General features: G+C 38.3%; 1 protein-coding gene and 1 pseudogene across 4 annotated transcripts in view; both read right to left on the minus strand.

The window, feature by feature from the left end:
- Positions 1–17,226, minus strand: part of HPSE2 (heparanase 2 (inactive)) — a 779,029-nt gene that overhangs the window by 548,325 nt on the left and 213,478 nt on the right. The gene's annotated exons all lie outside the window — the stretch shown is intronic.
- Positions 11,514–12,373, minus strand: LOC112631536 (annotated as a pseudogene).

A 17,226-nucleotide genomic window follows, 5' to 3' on the forward strand; every position in this document is an offset into this window, starting at 1 on the left:
AAAGGCTTGTTGACAGTACACACCATTGATGATTATACTTTAGGGTAAAGATAATGTTATGAGTAAAAAGTATGACATAAATTTGAATCTTAAAATTCTGGAAATTATAATCCATTAAGCTACAGTACATTACTAAAAATCATAGAGAATGGTCTTGATCAAGAGTCAGCAATTTTTTTTTCTGTAACAGGTCAGACTGTAATTAGTTTAGGCTTTACAGGCAATATGGTCTCTGTTGCAGTGAATTAACTCTGCCACTGTAGTGCAAAAGTAGCCATAAAGAATATATAAGATCATAAGTGTGGCTGTGTTCCAATAAACCTTTATTTACAAACACAGATGGCAAAAGCAACTACTCATCAACAAAATCTGCAATGAGAAGGTACATCAAAGAGACATGGGAGCCAGCTGAAAGAGCTACACATAGCCAAATCTAGAACAATTTGAACAATGAAACAATTAAAGTAATATTTATTATAACCCAAAATATAACATAAATACCCACAGTCACTATTAATAAGCAATTGATAAACAAATGGGAGAAAAGACAAATCTCTCATGCAGAATACAAATAATTGATGTAGATACTCCATCCTCACAGAGGTGAAGCATAACTCTCCACTCTTTAAGTGTGGGCTGCACATAGTAGTGACTTCCTTCCAAAAACTATGGTATGGATACCAAGGAATGGTAAGTAACTTTACATTGGAGAAACCTGACAAACACTACCCCAGCCAGGTGATAAAGGCCAACATGAACAGTGATAAGTCATACTGATAGTGACTTATAACCAAATCTATAACCTCAGTTTAAATCATAAGAAAAATAGCAGACCAATCTCATACAGACACCTGATAAAATACCTGACCAATATTCCTTAAAACTGTCAACATCATCAAAAACAAGAAAAGTCTGAGAAACTGTCAGTCAAGAGGAGCCTAAAGAGTCATGATGACTAAATCTGGATGAGACCCTGAACAGAAAATGAATACATGTAAAAACTAGGTAAATATCTATAAAGTATGAGTTTTGGTCAATTTTTTCAGATCAAAAAGTATTTTATATTTTTATTTAATAGAAAAATAAAAATTACAAAATACATATACAAAATGATGTTTTGAAATATGTATACATGGTGGAATGGATCAACTGAGCTATTAGCATAGGTATTATCTCACATACCTATCTTTTTTGTGATGAGAACACTTAAAATCTCCTCAATACATTGTTATTACCTACAGTTAACCATGTTGTACAATAGATCCTTTGTACATACACCTCCTATCTAACTGAAATTTTGTATTCTTTGACCAACTCCCTATCACCTGGTAACCACCATTCTACCCTCTACTTATCTGAGTTCAATTTTTTAGATTCCACATATATACTATGCAGTTTTTAATCTTTCTTTGCCTCTTTATTTCACTTAATATAATGTCCTCCATGTTCATCCATGTTGTCACAAATGACAGGATTTCCTCCTTTTTCAAGGCTGAATAGTATTCCATCGAATATATATACACCACATTTTCTTTATCAATTCATTTGCTTGTGGACACTTAGATTGATTCCATATATGGCTATTATGAATAATGCTGCAATGAACGTCTGAGTGCAGATATGTCTTCAATACACTGAATTCATTTCCCTTGAATACTCATTAATGAGACTGCTGCATCAAACGGTAGTTCTATCTTTAGTTTTTTCAGGAACGTCCATTCTATTTTTCATAATAATTGTACACATACCCACCAACAGCATGCAAGGGTTCCCTTCACTCCACATGCTTACCAACAGGTTATCTTTGGTCTTTTTGATCATAGCAATTCTAATGGGTGTGAGGTGATATCTCACTGTGGTGTTAATTTGCGTTTCTCTGATGGTTAAGCACCTTTTTGTATGCCTGTTGGCCATTTTTATAGCTTCTTTTGAGATACATCTATTCAGGTCCTATGCCCGTTTATTAATCAGGTTCTCTTCTTGCTATTGAGTTGAGTTCCTTACACATTTTGGATATGAACCCTTTACCAGATGGATGGTTTGCAAATATTTTCTCCCATTCTATAGGTTCTTTCAACATTCTATGGATTTTTTTAGCTGTGCAGAAACTTTTTAGTTTGATGTAATCCTATGTGTCTATTTTTCCTCTTGTTGCCTATGCTTTCGGGGTCATGGCAATTTTTCCCTAGATTGTCTTCTAGTAATGGTAAAGTTTCAGATTCTAAATTTAAGTCTTTTATCCATTTTGAGTTGATTTTTGCATATATTGTGAGACAAGGGTTTAATTTCATTCTAATGCAGGTGGAAATTCAGTTTTCTCAGCACTATTTTATTTGATATAAGTATAGTTACCCTGCTGTTTTTCATTTGTTTGCTTCCATTTGAATGGAATATCTTTTTCCATCTCTTCACTTTTAGCATGTGTTCCCTTAAAGGTGAAATAAGTCTCTTGTACACAGCACATAGTTGGCCCTGCTTTTTTTAATCCATTCAGCCCATCTATGTCTTTTAATAGGATAATTCAATCTACTTACATTCAAGGTAATTATTAATATGTAAGGGCTTATTACTGTTATTTTGTTATTGTCTTCTGTTTTTGTTTTGGTTTTTTTTGTTGTTGTTTTTGTTTTTTAATTTTTTTGTAGAACCTCTTTTCTTTCTCTCTTGCTGTCTTCCTTTGCAGTTCAGTGATTTTTCTCTAGAAGTATGCTTTAACATCTTACTTTTGATCTTCAGTGTATCGATTATAGGTTTTTGCTTTGTGACTACATTGAGGCTTACATAAAACCTTATAGTTATAAGAAACTATGTTAACCCAAAAATTTGATTGCATTAAAAAAAACTAAGCACTTTCATTCATCCTCCAATATTTTACGTTTTTGATGTCACTATTTACATCTTGTTATAGTGTGTATTCCTTAAGAAATATTTGTAGCTATTAATCTTTTTAATACTTTTGTCTTTTAACTTTCATACTAAAGATATAAGTGATTTACATATTACCTTTATAGTATTAGAGAATTCTAAATTTGACTGGGTACTTACTTTCACTAGTGAGTTTTATAGCTTCGTAAGTTTTTGTATCACTAATTAGTGTGCTTTCCTTTCAAGTTCAAGAACTACCTTTAGTATGTCATATAAGACAGGTCTGGTGGTGATGAACTCCCTCAGCTTTTATTTGTCTGAGAAAGTCTTTATCTTGCCTTCATTTCTGAAGGACAGCTTTGCTGAATACAGTACTCTTGGTTTGCAGAGTTTCTTTTTTCCTTTAGTACTTTTAATGTACCATCCCACTATCTCCTGACTATAAAGTTTCTGCTCGGAAGTCCACTGATAGCCTTATTGGAATTCCCTTACATGTGATCTGCTTATTTTTTCTTGTTGCTTTCAGGATCTTCTCTTTGTCTTTGATTTTTCACAGTTTTATTATAATATGTCGTAGTATAATCTTGTGTGAACTGAATTTGATTCAATACCTTGGACCTTCTTGTACCTAGATCTCTGGATCTTTATGTGTTTTCCCAGATTTGAAAAGTTTTCTGCTACTATTTCTTTAAGTAAGCTTTTTACCCCACTTGTCTTTCTCTTCTCCTTGAAATCCTATAACTCAGACATTTGCTCTTTTACATTGTCCCATAAATTCGGTAAGTTTTCTTCCCTCCTTTTCTTTTTCTATTTTTCATCCTTTGACTATATATTTTCAAATAATCCATCTTCAAGTTTACAGATTTATTCTTCTGCTTTATCAATTCTGCTATTGATGCTTTCTATTGCAGTTTTCACTTCATTCATTGTATCTTTCAGCTCCAGAATTTCTGTTTCACTTTTAAAAACAATTTCAATCTCTCTGTTAAATTTCTCATTTTGATAGTTTACTGTTTTCCTGATTTCATACAATTTTTTTCTGTATTTTCTTTAATTTTTCTGGGCTTCCTTAAAACAATCATCTTGAATTGTTTTTCAGGCAGTTCATAATCTCTAGTTCATAAAAGCTACTGGGAGATTATTGTGCTCTTTTGGTAGTGTTATATCTCCTTGGTTTGTCGTGTTTCCTCTTATCTTACATTGAAGTTTGCACATGGAAAGAAGTTGGAATTCACTCTAGTTTTTGCTGACTGGCTTTGTATGGGAGAGCCCTTCCTTTTCAGTCCATCCAGAGATTCTGAGTAAGTTGTCTGGCATTCTGAGTAAGTTGTCCACAGGTGGGCTTACTGCTGGAGTCTTTGGACAGGTGGCCTTGTAACTGAGTCAGCAGGTGGGTGGGCCTGGAACCTAGTTCTATGGGGTTAAGCCTAGGGCCTAAACACACCGGAGTGGACCTGTTGATTGGTTCCTCAGGAGTAGACCTGGAGCCTAGGTCACAGAGGGTAGGCCTAGAACCTATTTTTCCAGGGGCTTCCCTGAAGCCTGTATCCACATGAACTGATCTGGCACTGGGGTAGTCTCTGAGCCTAAGTCTGCAGGGGTCAGCCAGGTGCTGGGATGGTCCTGGGAACTGAGTCCACAAGGGCTGGCTTGGAACTAGAGTGGGGATGGGATACAAGGGTGAGCCTGGGTTCTGGATCTGTGAGGTGGTCCTAGAGTCTTGATCCATGGGGACAAGTCTAGAACCAGAGTCTGTTGCAGCAGGCCTGGACCCTGGATCTACCGGACCTTGTGGCCACAAGGACTGCCCTGGAGGATGGCACCACAGGGACAAGTCTGGCACTGAGCAGGTCCCCAGAGCCTATGTCTACAGCAGCTTGCCTTGTATCTGATGCCAGAGGCTATGACCTGGTGCTAGAGTAAGATTAAAGCCTGAAAAGGGCCTGCAACCATCCTGGCTTTGGCAGTCATGGGCCATTATGGCTCCAGGCTCCAAAATCTAGGGCAGAACTGAAGCCTTGGGTCCCAGAAGCTGGCCTGGCATTGGGTGGGCCTAGAACCTATCCATCTTGGTGATTTTGTCCATAGGTACCAGCTTGATGACTAGGGCTTCAGGGGCTGGCCTCATGCAGGGGTGAACCTACAGCCTAAGTCTGTAGAGGTTGGCCTGGTGCTATGTCATGCCTGAAACCTAGGGCCATTGAGGCCAGTTCAGTGCTGGCACCAGTCTGAGGCCTGGGGCTGCTGGGGTAGGCCTGGTATTGGGGCAGCCCCGAGTACTAGTGTGCAAGGCAGGCCTGGATCCAAGGGCTGCAGGATTCTGTCTTGTGCCAGGGTAGGCCTAGAAGCTCCATTTACAGGTACTAGTCTGGAGCCTGGGGCTTCCAGAGTTGGTCTGGGCTAGGTGGGCCTGGAGCCTGTTTCTGCAGAAGCCAGCCTGGAGGCTGTGTTCACAGGTATTAGCCTGATGACCAGGGCTACAGGGGCCAGTCTGGTGCTAGGGCAGGCCTGAAGCCTGGGATTGTTGATACTAGCCCACTGCTAGGGGTGGCCTGGAGGCTAGCACTGTGGGGATCAACCTGGTGGTAGGGTAGCACATAGAACAAGTCCTCCAGGTAGACCTGGAGTGTAGAGCTTCAGGATCTGGTCTGACACCGAGATGAGCCTAGACATTCAGTCCACACATACCAGCCTGGAGTCTGGGGCTGTGAGGGCTTGTGTGGCACTAGGTTGTTCTGGGGCAGGGCTAGTGTTGGGGTTCCAGGTAGCATCCGATGCTCATTTTCCTCTCCCTCCCCCAAGGACAGAGTATCTATCTCCACATTGCGCTGCCTGGCATTGAGGGAGGAGTGATGCAGGTGATGTAAAACTGTCTTTCCCACCCTCTTCAATGTGTCTTTTCTTATTTCTATGCTATACTTAGGTGCTGAAATCTCTCACCTGGCTTCCATTGCTGATGTAAAGGAATTTTCATGCATGAATAGTTGTTCAAAGTGATGTTTTTGCAGAGGACAATCACTGGAAAGTCATATTCTGCCATCTTGCTGACAACAATCTGGACTTTAGTTAATTAAAGTATATATAAATAAGAGATGGCAGAGCAGATTTTGCCTAGAGGCCATAGTTTTCTGAATCCAGTCTGAGTTAATTGCCGTATTTACTACAGGTCATGATGGTCTCCTACAGTCATAACACAAAACAGAAATAGATGACAAAATGAGAGCAGGGCCTTTAGAGTCTAGCCCCTTATTTCACACATGAGAAAGCAGGAGCAGAGGTTAAGTTTCTTACCCAGGTCCAACCAGTCTGGAAGCGATGGACCTAAAACTGAGATTCAGGGTCCAACTTCCTGGCTAATGCTTTTTATGCTACATGATGCTGCCGTCCTCTCCCCATGCCCTGTATGCATAATTCCAAATCACTCAAGAAAAAGAGAAGCACTTTGGCAATTCAAATGACTTATGCAGTCCAAAAAAGAAAATCCTGGTGTGACTTCTTGCTTTCTTCCCAGATAAAGATTTTTTCCCTAAGTTCTTGCAACTGCAAGTTAGAACCCATGGAGCACCAGAGCCCCAGAAGGACTGACTCCTCACTGCTTTCCATCTCCTGATCTTGTTTACATGTGTTTATCTGCAAAAGTTTTAATGGAATAAGAGAAAACGAGTGCTTTAACTTCCCAATAAAATCTGTGCCCCAGCATGAGTCATTGTTTTCTTTTTTTACACTAGCAAGGGTAAAGCCTTCTGGTTTTAATAACTAATACTGCTGAGTTCAATGAAAAGCACTTAATTTAATTTAATCCAAACCTTGATCAATGCCAGCTTCCCCTGGAATTTTATCTTTGTTTTAATTTCAGTCTTTATGTTCAGAAAAATGAGAGGCCAAAAGGAAAGAAACAGAAGTCAATTAGCTTGTAGGCTTATTTCTGGACAAAGGACATGAAAATACAAGATTGACAGGTAAACTCCAAGGCTCTAATGTTTCTGCCCCACTGGACAATCTTTTCCTGGCAGAATTAATGTTTTCTTTAATCCTGAATAAAGAAACTGAACAATTCACAGCCCCATTTGGAAAATGTTTTTAAACAAAATATTCCAAAGCCAATTAGCATCAGATTTCTAAGCTAGAAATATATTGCCTTTAATGTGTCAATAATCAAGAGATATGCTACTGTAAAATTAGATACAGAAACCCTCAAGTCCATCTGTTTCAATTCTAAAGCAGCCAGACTCAGTGCTTAAGGGACTGAAATGTATATAGGGACTAAAATGGAAATAAAATGAAGCACCCTTGAAGATAGTTTTGATAAGCTTTTTTTAAATGATCCTTTTATTGTCACAACAGAGTTCAGTCCTATTTCTAAAAACATCCATCATTGAAGAATTGCAATTTACTATTAACTGAAACCACTTTCATAACTTTAACCTGAAAGTTCCTGCTGCTCTGTCAAGTTTGAACCAAAAACTTTGCAACAGTTGACGGGAATTATGAAAACCTATATTTTTGGTTCAATTATGTAGTTTTTCAGTGCAGAAGCATCTAGAAATGTTCTGAAGGCTATTAAAAGAGAACTGAGGCCAGACACAGTGGCTCACCTATAATCCCAGCACTCTGGAAAGCAGAGGTGGGAGGATCGCTGGAAGCCAGGGGTTCAAGACCAGCCTGGTCAGCATAATAAGGCCCAGTGTCTACAAAAAAAAAAAAAAAAAAAATTGCCAGGCATGCTGGTACATGCCCTGTAGGCCTGGCTACTCAGGAGGCTGAGGAGGGTGAATTGTATGAGCCCAAACTCCTAGTTTGAGGCTGCAATGAGCTATGATTACACCACTGCACTCCTGCCTGGATGACAGACTGAGATCCAGTCTCAAAAAACAAAAACAAACAAACAAAAAAAGGATCAGGGATACCATTCAGTCTCCCTCCAGAGCCGGGTTACTACTGGCAGCCATATTTCCTTGCCACCATCTGGAAGTACTGATTCAACAGTGGACCAGAGGGAAAAGGCAGCCAGTTTCTTGTAGAATTCCAAACTTCAGTTCCTGTAGCACCTGGTTTCCATAGGGGTTTCATGTCCAAGTCTGATTAAACCACAATTCATAGACTATAGAATGTTAACCCTGGGAGGAGACAAAGAGCATCTAAGCCAGTGATTCACATACTTATGGATTTCAGGACCAGTAATATTTCAAAAAGAAAAATATCAGGGCACCAAAACAGAGTTGCTCATTTTTTCATAGTTATTTGCTTTTGCAAAATAAAGACATTTAAAATAGCAACTACCATTAATTATCAACATCATTTCATAACTTCAATAACAAAAATGTAGGAAGGACATAAACTTGGAACTTAAAAATTAAATAAATTTAGCTTCATAAAAACTCATCACTTGGTTCTTATTTTGTCCCAAGTTGCTAAAAACTTCATTATAAACTGAAATTCATTTATAGACCATTGTTTGGGAACAATTAGCTAGTTTAATTCTTAATAGCAGACCCTTAGAACCCTCTCTGTTATGACCACAGCTGTTCTCCAATAAATTAATAATCTAAAACTCAGTGAGATTCTTTAAGGAATAAGATGATTTACATGCTTAAAGAGGACATCAAATGAAACTTGTAGCAACCATTGTTTTGGAAAGCCAAAAGACTGGAAGTAAACTAAATGTGTTTTTTTTTTTTTTTTATCTTTGAAAATCCTTTAACATAAAACATTATAAAAGGTAAATAAAACATACTTGGGGAAAAAGTGACCATGAAATCAGCCTGTTTGGGAATCCTCACCTTCACCTAGAAGCAATAATAGTGTTAATGATATACTTTCCTGAGCTTGGGAAAAAGCAGGCTCATGAATTGCAGCCTTGTGAAAGAGGGATTTACTTGACTCCTATTGATTCCAGAGATCAGAATTACCATAAATGGGCAGAAATTTTAAGAGAGCAGTACATAGATAAAGATAAGAACTTGTTTTTAGAAGCATAATTTCCTAAGTCAATTCAAAGATGACTGGGCAACTTCATGGTATGGGAGGCCAACCTATTCTAGAAGTGCTTAAGCAAAACCTGGTTAACAAATTGGCAGCTTTACTGAAAAGGGAAATCAAGGTAGTAGATTAGCTTAGATAACCTCTAAGAAGCCATCTAACTCCAAAAATCTAGGATTCCTTTCCCATTCCAGCCCTTACCTGCCAAGAGTCAATAAAACATTTGTCAAATACTTGAGGATAGACACAAAACTCTAATGAGGATGAGTATGAATTGCACAATTTCAGAACACTGACAACTCAGTAATCATCAGTCTTTTTTTTTTTAACTTTTAAGTTCAGGGGTACATATGCAGGTTTGTTACATATGTAAACTTGTGTCATAGGGGTTTGCTGTACAGATTATTTCATCACCCAGGTATTAAGCCTAGTACCCATTAGTTATATTTCCTGATCCTCTCCCTCTTCCCACCCTTCACCCCTCTGTAGGCCCCAATGTGTGTGTGTTGTGTTCCTCTCGATGTGTCCATGTGTTCTCATCATTTAGTTCCCATTAGTAAATGAGAACATGTGGTATTTGGTTTTCTGTCCCTGCGTTAGGTTTTCTTTTTTTTCTTTTGTAATTTAGGATTTAGTTTTGTAAAACCATGTAGACAAATATTAAATGTTATGCTTGCATTTTGAACATTATAAATATGAAACATGAAACATCGAATGTTAAATACTGACCTCCTAGGCCTGACCTGGATTTAGATACTGAGTATTTCACATTTTACAGAAAGGAACTTTCAAAGTTTGATCAATACTTATAGTATGTACTATTATTCACCAAAATCTTCTTGAAATTTAAAAGGCTGAAATTAAAAGTAGTTTTCTTTTCTTAAATATGCTAAAACGTATCAGTTTTGATTAACTTTCAGATTTTCAGGCCATGAAAGATACACAGGCCAGGCACGTTGGCTCATGCCTGTAATCCCAGCACTTTGGGAAGCCGAGGCAGGCAGATCACAAGGGCAGGAGATCGAGACCATCCTGGCCAACATGGTGAAACCCCGTCTCAACTAAAAATACAAAAATTAGCCGGGCGTGGTGGCATTTGCCAGTAGTCCCAGCTACTTGGGAGGCTGAGGCAGGAGAATTGCTTGAACCTGGGAGGCAATGGTTGCAGTGAGCCGAGATCGTGCCACTGCACTCCAGCCTGGTGACACAGCAAGACTCCATCTCAAAAAAAAAAAAAAAAAAAAAAAAGATATACAAATAGAGTACCCAATAATATGTTTTAATACATTTATGACAAATTTGTTTACAGTTGTGACAGGAATATCCTTGACTTTCAGATATTTTTAAAAAATGCTCTAAGCAAACATAAAGGGTATTTTGGGTCAAGTTACTTCTTAGTACAAATACTACATTGTATCAATCAATTTTTAAAAGAAATTCTTAAAGACATTTAAAAAAGCTTGCATTTTATAATTGTCAAACAATATATTTATATTACAGAAGATACAACAAAATTTACATAAATAAAAAATCTCACACTATATTCTAAGTCCTAAAATAAAAAAGAAGAAATCTGCAAATTAAGGAATTATCAATGTTGTTCAGAAAACATACCTTACTTTTACTTTGAAATTCACTTTAACTGCTTGACATATAATTTAATACTTAAAAATAACATAGCTAAATTATTTTATAATATTTATAGAATATTACTTCTCTGAGTAGACATGTTTCACACAAGTTTCCAATTAATGCTGATAATTCATTTGATAATTTTAATCACAATTTATGATAGACTGATTAATGGATTAAAAATTTATTCAGTAATTTAGATGTCATAAGAACGATTGCAAGTAATAATCTTGTATAATCCTGCCCATTAGTAATACTAAGCCAAGAATCTGGCAGCTATCAAATTCTGTTGAATTATGTTTCCATCTATATGATTGGTTAACAACAAAAAATAGATACACAATATCATGCTTTTTCCTTTTCCTTTTTTTATTTTTAAACAAGCAGCTCAATGATTTGGAGGGTTGGTTAATACAATACAGAAAATATAGGGAGAAAGTATAAAATGGCACCTAACACCAATGCCAGTACTTATCTCATTATGGTTATAGCTAAGGATATTATTAATATTTGTGTTATTTGCTTTTCTTTAGAACATCAATCAAAGCTATTAACTTGAACTTGAGGTATATAAACAATACATATACAACCTTATGCAAAATACTTTCCTAAGTAACATTATATTTTAAAATACTGGAAACTGAATATCTGTGCTGATTTGTATTTTGACTTAACGGAACAAGAAGAGAACAACACTCAACTAGGGAGGGTTATGCTGACAATAAAGCTCTTAAAATTCAAAATGTCTTCCTCTCCCTTTGTACTTACCACAGGCTAGACAATGTCCTGAGAGGATTCATTGTGAAAAAAATATCATTCACAGCTTTAATAACTTACTTTGGAAAAAACTAATGAGAAAGCAGATTGGAAGGTGAGACTTCATCTTTGTTTTCAAATAAGTGGTCTTAATTTTTCTTCTCATGGAAAAGGCTTAAATCAGTTGATTATAAATATATCTAAATCTTTAATTGCTGCAGCTTTCAGGTAAAGTTTAGCACTTCATTTATACAAAGTCTATGAGAAGAAGTCAGTAGAGATCATCTAATCTTAAGTTGTGACATCAACCATTTAAGTCCTTGGCACAATGCCTCACGAGTTAGAGAACAGCATGCCTGGATATGACACTGGTGATCTTTAAAAGATAATAGCTTCACAAACTGGGAGATTTCTGCTACAGTTATGCATTCTTTAACATCTCATTTATTAGCAAAAATCAGCAATCCAGCTTTTCTTAGGTCCTCATGTGCTAACATTTTATAGAGTTTCTAGTTACAGAAATCCTCTCTCTCTCTCTCTACTGTTCACAACTATACAGATTCTGTGTTAGTATAGTAAGTGTTTCAGGAAGAACGAAGAGATTCTTGGCCACCAATATCCCACATTAGGAAATGTATATTATTATGATTATGATTATTATTGTTATTTGAGACACAGTCTTGCTTTGTCACCCAGGCTGGAGTGACAAGATCGCAGTGGTGCGATCTTGGCTCACTGCAACCTCCACCTCCCGGGTTCAAGCAATCCTCCTGTCTCAGCCTCCCGAGAAGCTGGTATTACAAGTGCATGCCACCACGCCCAGCTAATTTTTGTATTTTTAGTAGAGACAGGGCTTCACCATGTTGGCTGGGCTGGTCTCGAACTCCTAACCTCAGGTGATCCACCCACCTCAGCCTCCCAAAGTGCTGGGATTACAGGCGTGAGCCACCAGCCGGAAACATGTATTATTAATCACTACCTCTTCTACATTACTTCCTGTTGTGGGACATGTATGTACAACTTCATTCATAGAAAATTGTTAAAGGATGGTAGTTTTCCCTGCACTATCCAGCCCAATAATGATACTTTTGTGCTCCTGGTGATTGAACAGTCTCCATATCCTGGTGAAGAGATTTCCCATTCTCGGGCAGTGGACCCTGTCTCCAGACACCCAGACCGCCTGGCCTCCCTGGCTTGGGCTAAGGGGGCAGCAGAGAGAGACACACTGGAGCCTCTGCCTCTGCAACTGCTCCCTCCCTGATTGCTGGCCCACTTCCAGGGAACCAGAGGGAGGTGAAACCCAGGTCACCCTGCCACATGCGAGGCCCTGCTGCCGCCATGCACTCACCTGGCTCATGGACATTGCCACCAAGTAGTCTGCGGCGAGCCTCATAAGCCATTGTCTTCCCCCTTCACGTGTTAGTTTGCTAAGGTTAATGGCCTCCAGCTCCATCCATGTCCCTGTAAAGGACATGATCTCATTCTTTTTATGGCTGCATAGTATTCCATGGTGTATATTTACCACATTTTCTTTATCTAGTCTATCATTCATGGCCACTTAGGTTGATTCCATATCTTTGCTATTGTATACAGTGTTGCAGTGAACATGTGCATGCATGTGTCTTCATAATAGAATGATTTGTATTCCTTTGGGTATATACTCAGTAATGGGATTGCTGGATTGAATGGTATTTCTGTGTTTAGGTATCTGAGAAATCGCCACACTGTTTTTCACAATGGTTGAACTAATTTACACTACCACAGTGTATAAGTGTTCCTTTTTCTCCACAACCTCACCAGCATATTTTATTTTTTGACTTTTTAATAATGGTCATTCTAACTAGTGTGAGATGGTATCTCATTGTGGTTTTGATCTGCGTTTCTCTGATGATTGGTGATGTTGAGCTTTTTTTTTCATGACTGTCAGTCACGTGTATGTCTTCTTTTAAAAAGTTTCTGTTCACGTCCTTTGCCCAATTTTTTTTTTTTTTTTTGACAGAGTCTTGCTCTGTTGCCCAGGCTGGAGTGCAGTGGCACAATCTGGGCTCATTGCAAGCTGCGCCTTCCGGGTTCACACCATTCTCCTGCCTCAGCCTCCCGACTAGCTGGGACTACAGGCACCCGCCACCACGGCCAGCTAACTTTTTGTATTTTTAGTAGAGACAGGGTTTCACTGTGTTAGCCAGGATGGTCTCGATCAGCTGACCTGGTGATCTGCCTGCCTCCGCCTCCCAAAGTGCTGGGATTACAGGCGTGAGCCACTGTGCCCAGCCCCTTTGCCCACTTTTTTATGGGCTTGCTTTTTATTCTTGTAAATTTGCTTAAGTTCCTTGTAGATGCTGGATAGTTGACCTTTGTTGGATGCATAGTTTGCAAAAATGTTCTACCATTCTGTAGGCTATTTACTCTGTTAATAGTTCCTTTTGCTGTGCAGAAGCTCTTTAGTTTAATCAGATCCCACTTGTCAATTTCTGCTTTAGTTGCAATTGCTTTTGGCATCTTCATCATGAAATCTTTGCCTGTGCCTGTGTCCCAAATGGTATTGTCCAGGTTGCCTTCCAGGGATTTTAAAGTTTTGGGTGTTACATTTAAGCCTTTAATCCATCTTAATTTTTATATATGGTATAAGGAAAAGTTCTAGTTTTAATCTTCTGCATATTGCTAGCCAGTTATCCCAGCACCATTTATTGAATAGGGAATCCTTTCCCCATTGCTTATTTTTATCAGGTTTGTTGAGAATCAGACAGTTGTAGGTGTGTGGTCTTATTTCCGGGTTCTGTATTCAGTTCCACTGGTCTATTTGTCTGTTTTAGTACCAGTACCATGATGTTTTGGTTACTATAGTCCTGTAGTATAGTTTGAAGTCAGGCAGTCTGATGCCTCCAGCCTTGTTCTTTCTGCTTAGGATTGCCTTGGGTATTCAGGTTCTTTGTTGGTTCCATATGAATTTTAAAATAGTTTTTTTCTAGTTCTGTGAACAACGTCAATGATAGTTTAATAGGCATAGCACTGAATCTATACATTGCTTTGGGCAGTATGGCCATTTTAACAATATTGATTCTTCCTATCCATGAGCATGGAATGTTTTTCCATTTGTTTGTGTCATCTCTGATTTCTTTGAGCAGTGGTTTATAGTTCTCCTTATAGAGATCTTTTACCTCCTCAGTTAGCTTTATTCTTAGGTATTTTATTTTTTTGTGTGGCAATTGTGAATGTGAGTTCATTCCTGACTTGGCTCTCAGTTTGACTGTTATTGATGTAGGAATACTAGTGATTTTTGCACATTTATTTTGTATCCTGGAACTTTGCTGAAGTTGTTTATCTTCTTAAGAAGCTTTTGGGCTGAGACTGGAAGTTTCTAGACACAGAATCATGTCATCTGCAAACTAGGATAGCTTGACTTCCTCTCTTCCTATTTGCATGCCCTTTATTTCTTTCTCTTGCCTGATTATCCTGGCCAGAACTTCCAATACTATACTGAATAGGAGTGGTGAGAGAGGCTATCCTGTCTTGCGCCAGTTTTCAAGGGGAATGCTTCTAGATTTTGCCCATTCAGCATGATGTTGGCTATAGGTTTGTCACATATAGCTCTTATTATTTTGAGGTATGTTCCTTTGATACCTAGTTTATTGAGAGTTTTTAACATGAATGGATGTTGAATTGTATGGAAATCCTTTTCTGCATCTATTGACACAATCATGTGGTTTTTGTCATTAGTTCTGTTTATGTGGTGAATCATGTTTATTGATTTGTGTATGTTGCACCAATCTTGCATCCCAGGGATGAAGCCTACTATCAAGTGGTGGATAAGCAAATATCCCCTGGGAAGAGAAATAACTTAAAACTCTAGCAGCTTAATCACTTCCCCACTTTGGACTTCAGCTTACCCACCTGTAAAATAAGGGGTTTTGACCACATGATCTCTGTGGTCTTCTCTAGTATGAAAATGTAGACTTACTAGGCCTAAAGGCCAGGGAATGAGAGTAGTTTATGGCTGGGTTTTCAAGGCTGCCTAGAAACAGCAGTTGGAATTATAAGCAGCCTCAAATATTCTCTCCCAACCCTGAAGTTATAGGGAAAGATTTAAACATGCTTCCATGCCTCATGGGCAAATCACTGCCTTAGAGCTGTTGGACAACCTTTGGCTAATAAAGATTAAACAAATAAATATAAAAAATGGTTCTATCCAGCATCCTGAGAGGCCAATTTGCTGTTAATGGTGGCGTTTAGGCCCTAAAAGGGTATTAACTTACAGAGTAGTAAAGTTTCCAAACACAGTCCAGAGCTTTAAAAGATGTACAGGTGCCAAAATTAAGGGCCAAATTACCAATCTGTTTTAAATGATGGTCTGGGAATGCTCAATATGACAAGGAAAATGTATGACAAATAATATCTTCAATACAAAGAAAAAGTTGCTTGAATTTATTAAAGGAAATGGACTACCTCTTGGGACTCCTTTTTTGCCCACTCCTCAAAGAGGTAATTTTTCAAAATCGACTTGAAGACACAGCTAATGCAAAATGACCCTTTAAGCATAAAGTAAGCTCATTTTTAACTGAAACAGTTTTCATGTCAGCATTTGCCTAAACCTTTGGGAATTTAGAAATTCAAAGAAATGCACATTCCATTAGTATCAAAACTAGGTGCTTCGATGATGTACTAAATGCTGCGTTACTCAACATATGCAAAAGCTTTAAGTCAGAGTAAAGCCGGCTGCGTTTCTACTCATCGACAAGTTTAAAGAATTCATTGGCAGCCCTGCTGGATGACAACAGAATGACTTCCTGTCAAGTAACCTCCATCCTCCAAGGTGACAGGAAATGGGCTTAAACACTGGTAATATCACTAATCAATGTAAGGAAGCACATGTTCCCAGCCTGCAATTGTGAAGTTTGGTTGCAATGTGTTAGCTGCTTGCTGGGCCATGTGATTCAGCATAATGACAGATGAAAGGAAAGGTCAGATTTACTAAGTGTTGAAGAGGTGTCATCAAGTGTTGCATATTGCTTCAAGATGTCCTCTGCATCAGAGGCATCTCACTATATACGAGTTAATTTCTCCTGCAGAATTCTTTAGTTTCCCTACAGCCTTTATGGAAGCCCCCAAATTTATTTCAACACATGAAGAATTGGACTTTCTCTTATTTCTGATTGACACTAAATAGTCCAAGATAATGGTTTTACCTTTATATGATTCTACCTTGGTCTTTAAGATAAGTGCATACGTGTATATACCTTCAGGCTTTGCCAAATACACTCGTGTAGAGTCAAAGTAGCCAGATTTTCCTCAAAAGTTCATTCTAGTGCTTCCACTTTCTTGAGGTGGTTCCCCCCTCTCAAATACAATGGCAGGTGTATTCCTTTTCAAAGAAGCACTATTCAGTTTTTTGTTGTGTTTTGTTTTGAGATGGAGTCTCACTTACTCTGTCCCCCAGGCTGGAGTGTAGTGGTGCAATCTTGGCTCACTGCAACCTCCACCTCCCAGATTCAAGCAATTCTCCCACCTCAGCTTCCAGAGTAGCTGCGATTACAAGCATGCACCACCACGCCTGGCTAATTTTTGTATTTTTAGTAGAGATGGCATCTCACCATGTTGGCCAGGCTGGTCTCAAACTCCCGACCTCAAGTGATCTGCCCACCTCAGCCTCCCAAAGTGCTGGGATTACAGGTGTGAGCCACCGCACCCAGCCTATTCATCCTCTTTATGCTAAAGAGGATGTGAGGAAACATAACTTTCCCTTTATTTACAGAATAGGAAGGGACCTTCAGTGTCCTCTCCCAGAGCCCATTCCTATCAGATTCATTTCTTCAGTCATAAATTTTTCATAATTATTTTTTGAGCACTTACTCTATATCAGGAATTATACTAGTGGTTACAATACCAAGTAGAACCAGATGTAGTCTCTGATCTCCTGGAGATATTTAATTAAATAATCAAATAGGCAATTATTGAAATAAATATATAATTCATAAACTACTTATAATTATTAAATAA

The sequence above is a fragment of the Theropithecus gelada genome, chromosome 9 (assembly GCF_003255815.1).
Source record: "Theropithecus gelada isolate Dixy chromosome 9, Tgel_1.0, whole genome shotgun sequence".
NCBI lineage: Eukaryota > Metazoa > Chordata > Mammalia > Primates > Cercopithecidae > Theropithecus > Theropithecus gelada.